Below are 8,197 nucleotides of genomic sequence, written 5' to 3'. Positions count from 1 at the left end.
CTGTCCGTGCCAATTTGTTGCGCATATTTTGACTTTTTTGAAATGTAAGGGAACACCACAATTACATTGATTTTTTTATCAATTTTACCATTTTACCCCTTTGAAAGAATATTAATTTTTTTTAAAAAAAATAATTGAAACCCAAATTATGGTAGTAGTCTTGTCATGTCAAGTTTACAATTTGAATTTGGGTGGAATCCAATTTGCCGCCATCCACTTTCCTTTCAAATCAAGTTTAAAATTTGAATTTGGGAGGAAGATAAAATGAGGGGTAAATTAGTAATTTGGACATCCAAAAAGGAAAATTTTGAAACAAGTACATGATATTGGAACATCCCAAAAAGAAATTAAAGTATAGCAAAGTGGGACCTATGGAGTAATACCAATATATTTATGTCATTTTTTACAACCAGCTGAAAACCAAATACACGAACACCCACAGCAGATACACATATACCTTTGACCGTCGAAACAACAAAAAACAGCAGCATTTTCCCATAGGAGAAATTGTTAACGTTTTTATATATAAACCCACGGGCCGGGCATGATTAGATCACGCCCACTCATGCTTTTTATTTCATATACTTGCGACACGCACGCAAACATTGCACAAAGATCACTTGTGAGACAGTGGCTTCGAACGTATAGTAATATCGACACCCTCCATAACAACCACACGTACGTCGACCCCTTCCTCATGGGACTCCTCCGGACATCGGGACTCCCGGGACTCCTCCGTACGTCGGCATTCTCGGGGGGACTCCTCCGTACGTCGGGACTCCTGGGGCTCCTCCGTACGTCGGCATTCTCGGGGGGACTCCTCCGTACGTCGGGATTCCTGGGGCTCCTCCGTACGTCGGCATTCTCGGGGGGACTCCTCCGTACGTCGGCATTCTCGGGGGGACTCCTCCGTACGTCGGGACTCCATACTGATTTCCGCCTGCATACTTGGCTTCCTCCACTCCCTTTGTCTGTTTAGCAGCTGTAGCTGCACAAATGATATATCATACGCATGCATTAGATTATCCGTTTCACATTCTACTGTGCAAAGGCGATGCGGATTTCTAGTCCATTGTTAAAGTTAAAGCATATATATGCCACATGAACGTGAAATTTGAGAAAGTTTCTAGTTTGGGGGAGGCTTGTATGTAGAAATATTCATGTCCGAGTGGAAAGTCTAGCTTGAAATTAATTTGAAGATGTTTCGCTGAAAGAAAGCCAAGCGAGGTTGACTCTTGCATTGGCTGGCCAGTAAACGTCATGTATATATACCGCTACTACTATCTCTTTGTCACATCGAAGTGTTTGGTGGCAAGGTTAAATCATTTAATTTAGACTCATATAGGGTTAATTAATGGGCAAAGGCCGGCGACTAAATTCCTATATATCAGCTACTCTGATAATCATGCAATCTTTTGGTTGGATCAATCTTTTTGTAAGACACATGAAAAACTAAATAAAACGTCCCCTATATTATATATGCATAAGAACATGCATAGTCTAGGTAAATAATTAGAGTGGAGATATATAAGACTAAAGATGACGGTGTAATAATATTCTTCAAACCATGCCTTCATCAAATGTGAAGAGTAAATTCAATTTCAAATATGGACTCACTAGTTTTCTTGGAAGTCTCAGCCAAACCCCTTGCTGCAACCTCCGAGGTAACCAGAAGAACAGTAGCCAAAAGGCCTAGGAAGACTATTGTTTTGGAACCCATTACTAGATGACTGACTACTCTTTCAAATTAGATGAAGATGTATGGATGACATTTTAAGTACAATTTCGATGCCTATTTATAGACCTAAGGAGAGCAAGTGCTGGGGACCGATGTGAATGGAAATTAATCAGGTGGTTTGGACAGATGGGTCATGATGTATTTCACGTGAAGCTAATTAAATGGACAGGAAAAAGAGAAAAACTATTTTACGAAGCTTTCCGTGAATAGTGGTTTACGGAGCTGGATTGCGTGACCCGCGCCAGTCCAATTCCTAAATGAACGGCTGAAATCGTGCAGCTCCGCAAAATGCTTATTCACAGCTTCCCCGTGAATAAGCCAATCTCCCAGAAAAAAAAAATAGAGGTATTCTTCAAGTCAACTTTGGAAAGTTATATGGTAGTACTACTGTACTAGTATTACGTACATGGACTTCATTGCATGGAAAATGAAAGGCCAAATCTCACTGTTTCCAATTAATCCAACATTTTTCAGGAAAATGAAGGGCCAAAGTCCTTGGCTAAAGAAAATTAAGGTGCTTGCATTTAGGGTTAGCATCGTGTCGTGTTGATGTAGTGATCAATTTGAGTTCTTATCAGACAAATCTCGACGTAACCCGACTTGTTTAGCAAAATGTGCAAAATCCTTTGCTTTCCCCTCACCTGTTTACATAACCCGTTTGCACCTGTTTGTGTTTCAAGTTTTCAACCAATTTCAAAGCAACGATTAGCCCCTCTCAAGGACTGAATAATAATACTACTACTTATATAATTCAACATTTAAGGAAAATACTATTGAATAACACTATAATTTTTGAACCTGGTAGATAAATAGGTTCTGGTTAATGTGTTAGGTTCAGGTTTAATGTGTGGTTCGGGTTAAAGTGTCGACACGGATAGATAAACAAGTTAACTGTGTCAATTTCGGGTTATGCGGATTGAACCCGACTCCGACTCTTTTAACAATTGTGTTCTCGTGTCGTGTCATATACATGTTTCGTGTCAAAACTAATAAAGCGCATAACCCTGCTAACTTCATGTGGAGTTCGAGTCGTGTTATATCATGTCAAAATTTGTTCCACTGTGAACTTAGAGCTGTAGCACGTGAGGAGCTAGCTCCTCAACTAACTAGACAGTCTGATCTTAATCACGTATGTGTAGTTGTAGCATCCACATTTTTCATGACACTAGTATCTTAACCACCATGCAATTTAGGATACTTAATCATGGTGTATATTCTTATTAATACAGTTTTTTTTTTTTTTGGTCAATCGAAAATTCCATAGATTAAGCTACAAAGCTAGAGCCGAGACATAGAGTCAACATAGCATTACATGAAACAAGGCAATCAGATGCCAAAACATAAGATTAAATACGTACGTAGATGACCCACACCAAGGCGTCAACCAAAACAAACTCCCTAGCAGCCAGGGAAACATTGGTTGTAACAATCATGCCCGTCTTCATCTTGTTGAGATCCCAGTCTTGCCAGGCAATTACCCTCTTGTTTCTTGAACTTAAATGTGGCCCCTTTTGGCCTTTCCACACCCTCCACTGACTTGTCTTGTCATTGTAGGTTGGACGACTTGTGCGCGTGATTGTATTTTTTTTTTTTATTACGCTTTCTTTGCGAATGGGATTCGGGTATAATCCCATCAAATTCTTAAGGCTCCACGCCTGTACCAATCAAGATCGAACGACATCGGGGGAAGACCAGTCCTTCCAAACGGACAATTCAATTGCCAAAGGAATAAAATTATTAGTGGGTGTTTCCACTAACAAAAACCACAAAAAAATTTAATGAATTTTTTCATTTCATTTCCACTAACAAAAAACTTTCAACATTTTCACATTTCGTTTCCACTAACTAAAAACTTTTCAACAAAAACAGTTTTTGCTACAGTAACTCTACTCACAAACCATCAACAATTTATTCACTATTGGAAACAACTTGACATTTTTGTACAACTTATTCACTACCGGAAACAACTAATAACTTCTCAATCACAAATAAAAATTTACAACTTGTTCACTACCGAAAACACCCCTTGAATTTACAAGAACAACAACAATAATTGTAGCGGGCCGGGCCAAATTGACTGGGTCCGTTTAGGCCTAACTCCTAAGGCCACGAATAGATTGGTCACGGACTGAATCTATCGGTTTGATCCCCTTGACTCAGGCAATCGAGCACACTTTCGGCCTAATAAATGCAGGTTTACCCAGAGATGCTGCCAAGCACACCCCATTGTTAAGCGAGGTGTCGAGCGGTATCTGGTTGTTCATCTCGGCTCGGTTTGAATATAAACGCATACAGATCTGAATCGTTCATTGTTCGGTTAAGATCCAAGCCGTCGATTCTCACCTATGTATGTAAAAGAATGTGTAAAGCGCATGTTTTTGTAATAAATTTAATACTGTATTTCTTAGAAACAACAAAACTGATAGGCCAATTAATAAATTTGTCTAGGTTAAAAGAGAAGAAAATATAAATGATTATTTAAAAGCAAATAAGCAACAATAACCAAAACGGTTACTACGGGAGAGTTTAGTAATCTTTTTATTTTCAGTTTTTGGTTTTTGTTTTTACTTTTTTGAAAACTAATGAATAAAACTTGTTTGGTAGCAAGTTTTAACTTTTTTGTTTTTTATAAACTTTTTCATAATGAAAACTACAAAACATGTTTCCCCCCAGTTTTTTTTTTTTTTTTTGAGAAACACAAATTTTACCAAACGTGTTTCTTATTTTTGTTTTTACGAAAGCATAAACCTTTTTCTACTTCTTGTTTCTTAAAAACAAAAAAACTAAAAATGAAAAAGTTACCACACACCCTACGCTTTTGAAAAATCCCAAACCCAGAAATCATAGATTAACTGCATTCTTTTAAGTATAAGTTTGGAACTTATTTTGATATTTTTTATTTTTCATAACTTTTTGTTTAGCTTTTCGACGTAATTTTAGGGGTTAATCGTTTGTCTCAACGAGACGGAATCAGAAAAATATAAAAATATGGACCGATGTTGAAAAAATTCAAATAAAACGACACTTCAGCTTCAAAAGACAGCTATTTGATACTTTTTCGTCTTTAGTGAACTTTTTTTTTTTTTATTTTGGTCATAATTTTGTAGTTTTTAGACTCCTCTCGTCGAGATGGACGATAAATCCAAAAAAAAAATCATGAGAATCTAATAAAAATTCAAAAAAGACAAATAAAATATAAAAAACGAAGAAATAAGTTAAGTTTAAAAGAATGAGGCACCTCTTTTGTGAAGGTAGCGACGCAACTGGGGTTTTCTGTTGGGAATTTTGTCTTTTCAGGCTGCAACATACCCGTGTGTTGTTCTTCTGCAATACAGTATTATTATGGAAGTACAACAATAATTACTTTAATTCTTTCAAAAATAATGTAGAAGAAATTAGGTTAAAAGTTTTTGCATTCACCTCTTTTTACATCATATATGAATTACAGAGTACAAACTCGAGACACTACATCAATTGTGAGAGTCCACGAGACAACCAAGACCAACAATAAAAGAAAGAAAAAGTCCCTCTAAAGGTCACTCACACGCAGGTGGGGAGTCGCGAACTCCTAACCTCCTAGTGAGATACAAGAATCCTGACCAACTAAGTTAACCCCAGTTGGTTTACAACAATATTGTCCTTTAATAATTTCACTTTTGAAATATTTCAAGACAATATTATATTTTTACACAGATAAAAAACAAAAGAGGATGATGTTATAAAAAAGGGGATCAATGCCAAAATCACTCCTATTTTGTTTTTGCAGTGAGACTCTTTTGCAATACTATACCAACTACCAAGTGGCCATGCAGTTTCTACTATCCCATTGTCAAATGCTAGTAGTCTTTCATCAGAGCTTGCTTTCGATGACATACGGCTCATTTGGTAATCAGAAAGTCTATCCTACTCTTCTGTTTCACCAGTTTCCTCCATTGCTCTCAATTTTATCGTCTAAAAGTGTTTGAACAGTTCGAATTTTGAAAGATTTTTACATGTAAGAGTTAGACGGTAATATAGAGCGTTGTGATGGGAGAAGTGGTGAAATAGAACGATGGAGTAGTATTGCTCTTTGATAATCCGCCAATTGGGATCAATCCGAGGGAACCATGAGGACCCACATAATTCCTCTATATTTATAGTGCGGTGTTTGTCGAACATGGATTTAGATCTCCAAAATCCGGACTAGTATGTCGATCGTAAACAAAAATGCGACAACCACACCCACATATATACAGCCTTACTCACATGAGTGTGTGGGTCCCACACACAGTAGTAGTGTAGCGTTTGTGGGCCCCCACACCCATTGAGTATTGGTGTGTATTTGAGTGTGTATTAAGTGTGATTGTTGAATGATTGTTTCGTAAAATAGTGTCCCATACGGAGTATTAACTAATACTCTCTTTTCTCCCCTTCCGAATTACATTCCCTACTTATCCAATGGTTAGAATACCAAAATTAAATAAAAAGTTGGTTCTCATGGTATATATTATAATCACTAAGGATCAGGTCAGGATGTCCTAATTTAGTGTTAGGTCTGGACTTTTGATCTCAGCTGTTGAATTGTATTTTCAAAATTTGATTTTTGAGGGCCAATCGGTGATGTGCCCTCTTTGCTCATTTCTCTTAGAAAAGCCTGAGCATCTTTTTCTTCATTGTCAATTCTCTTGGCTTGTGTGGTCATTGATTTTGGATTGGTGGCATGTTAGTTGGGTGTGCCCGGCCTCTCTGGTTGATCTTTTTCCTGGTGGCTAGGGAATGGCTTCAAAAACTTGGAGAAGTATATGTGGGAAACAACCTTCCATACTACAATTTGGTCTCTATGGTTGGTACGGAACGATCTTGTGTTCAATAATGCTACATGGCAAGTGGAGGATCTTGGAGAGTTAATTAAAACTAGAGTAGCAATGTGGGTTAAGGTGAAGTTCAATATTAAGGTGCATTCGGTGGAGAACTTTAAGGGTTATCTTGACGGTATGAGAAAGGTAAAAGTTTAAGTGCTTTGGAGAGGGGTGGGGCGGTCCAACTCTCTATTGGATGGGCCTCTTCTTTCTTTTTATCGCTTTCTGATCTTATTTTCCTTTGCTCGTAAGCGCTTGTGCTTAGTGAGCCTCATCTCGATATACCCCTTTCGAGCTAATAAAATTCTTCGACTTGCCGAGCAAAAAAAAATGGTTCACATCTGCGGAAGGTTTATGACCGGTCACAATTAACTTTTTTCCAAAAAAGTTTCATTAAAATCTGGACTATTGAAAACACGATCTAACGGCTGAGTGGTGGTCCGAACCTAAGCTCTGGTCAGGACATGATAGGAACCGGACTGATTATTATTGCTATATACATTATCTTGTGAACCACACATGTCTTCTCTGTCTTAATTTCATATTTTCCAATCCTTTCCACCTGTGGCAGGTCATCAATTTTGTCACTTTGAACACCCAAAACAATTGTTTTAGAATACATGTAATACTTATAGTTTTATTTTAGTTTAGCTAGCCCTTCTTGAATACCCTATTCAGAAATATTAGAACACTCAACCCAAAAATCAACCCAAAAATCAACCCACAAATCAATCCAATGCAAACATATAGTTGTAGTTTTTAGAGGTGGTAGAGATATCTAAACACTTTTTTCAGAATTTTTTATTGCACAAATGTCATAATTGGGCTTTTAGGGTACATCAGCTCTGAGACATGGCTTTATTAGTTCCATCCTCCATGACCACCACGGGAGACATGGCTAGCTTTATTAGTTCCATCCTCCAGGCCCACCTCCACGGCCACCACGATTTCCACCACCTGGGCCTCCTCCATATCCCCCGCCTGGACCGCCTCCATAACCCCCGCCTGGGCCTCCACCGAATCCTCCTCCACCTCCTCCATAACCCCCACATGGGCCTCCACCGAATCCTCCTCCACCACCGCCTTGGCGTCCACCACCTTAATCGGGGATGATCGATGTGAGTTTTTTTCTTATGAAATTGATTTGCCCACATTGGATTAAACCCATACATGCGAGTTTGTTCATAATGACTATTCCAGAGGGTAATTGATAAATTGTGAACTTATTCCCGGCTTATTTTTTGATCGGAACTCTTCAAGTTGTAGATCTTGTCAAGAGGATTAATCATGTTAATGATCGCAGTAATCGAACTCTAATTAGTACATAATCCGGGATGATCAAGGTGAAAGTATGTTTATACGGGATTTCATGGTCACTGGAATTTATCTTTGATCCCTTGATGCTGTTTTTGCACCTATTAATCTGCATCAACAATCGTTTATGAAGAAGGGAGGCTACGAACGATGTTTCTATCACCCAATGATCATGAAATTTCTGCTACATTGCCTGTTTATATTGAGTTAATTAAGCCTTGTCAAGTATATTTGTTTACCACTGTATGAGTTATTCCGAGCTTAGCGACATGAACCTTCGGTAGGACCCATCTAACCCGCTCTATGC

At 38.2% G+C, this 8,197-nt stretch overlaps 1 long non-coding RNA gene across 1 annotated transcript; it reads right to left on the bottom strand.

Moving 5' to 3' along the window:
• Positions 1-372: 372 nt before the first annotated feature.
• Positions 373-1,960, bottom strand: LOC131328938 (uncharacterized). Its single transcript, XR_009200581.1, has 2 exons — positions 1,618-1,960; positions 373-988 (listed from the first exon to the last, which is right to left on the bottom strand). It is a non-coding gene; the product is annotated as an uncharacterized LOC131328938 (long non-coding RNA).
• Between the last annotated feature and the right edge of the window lie 6,237 nt (positions 1,961-8,197).

The sequence above is a fragment of the Rhododendron vialii genome, chromosome 6a (assembly GCF_030253575.1).
Source record: "Rhododendron vialii isolate Sample 1 chromosome 6a, ASM3025357v1".
Lineage (NCBI taxonomy): Eukaryota > Viridiplantae > Streptophyta > Magnoliopsida > Ericales > Ericaceae > Rhododendron > Rhododendron vialii.
This window is presented reverse-complemented; position numbering and strand designations above follow the sequence as displayed.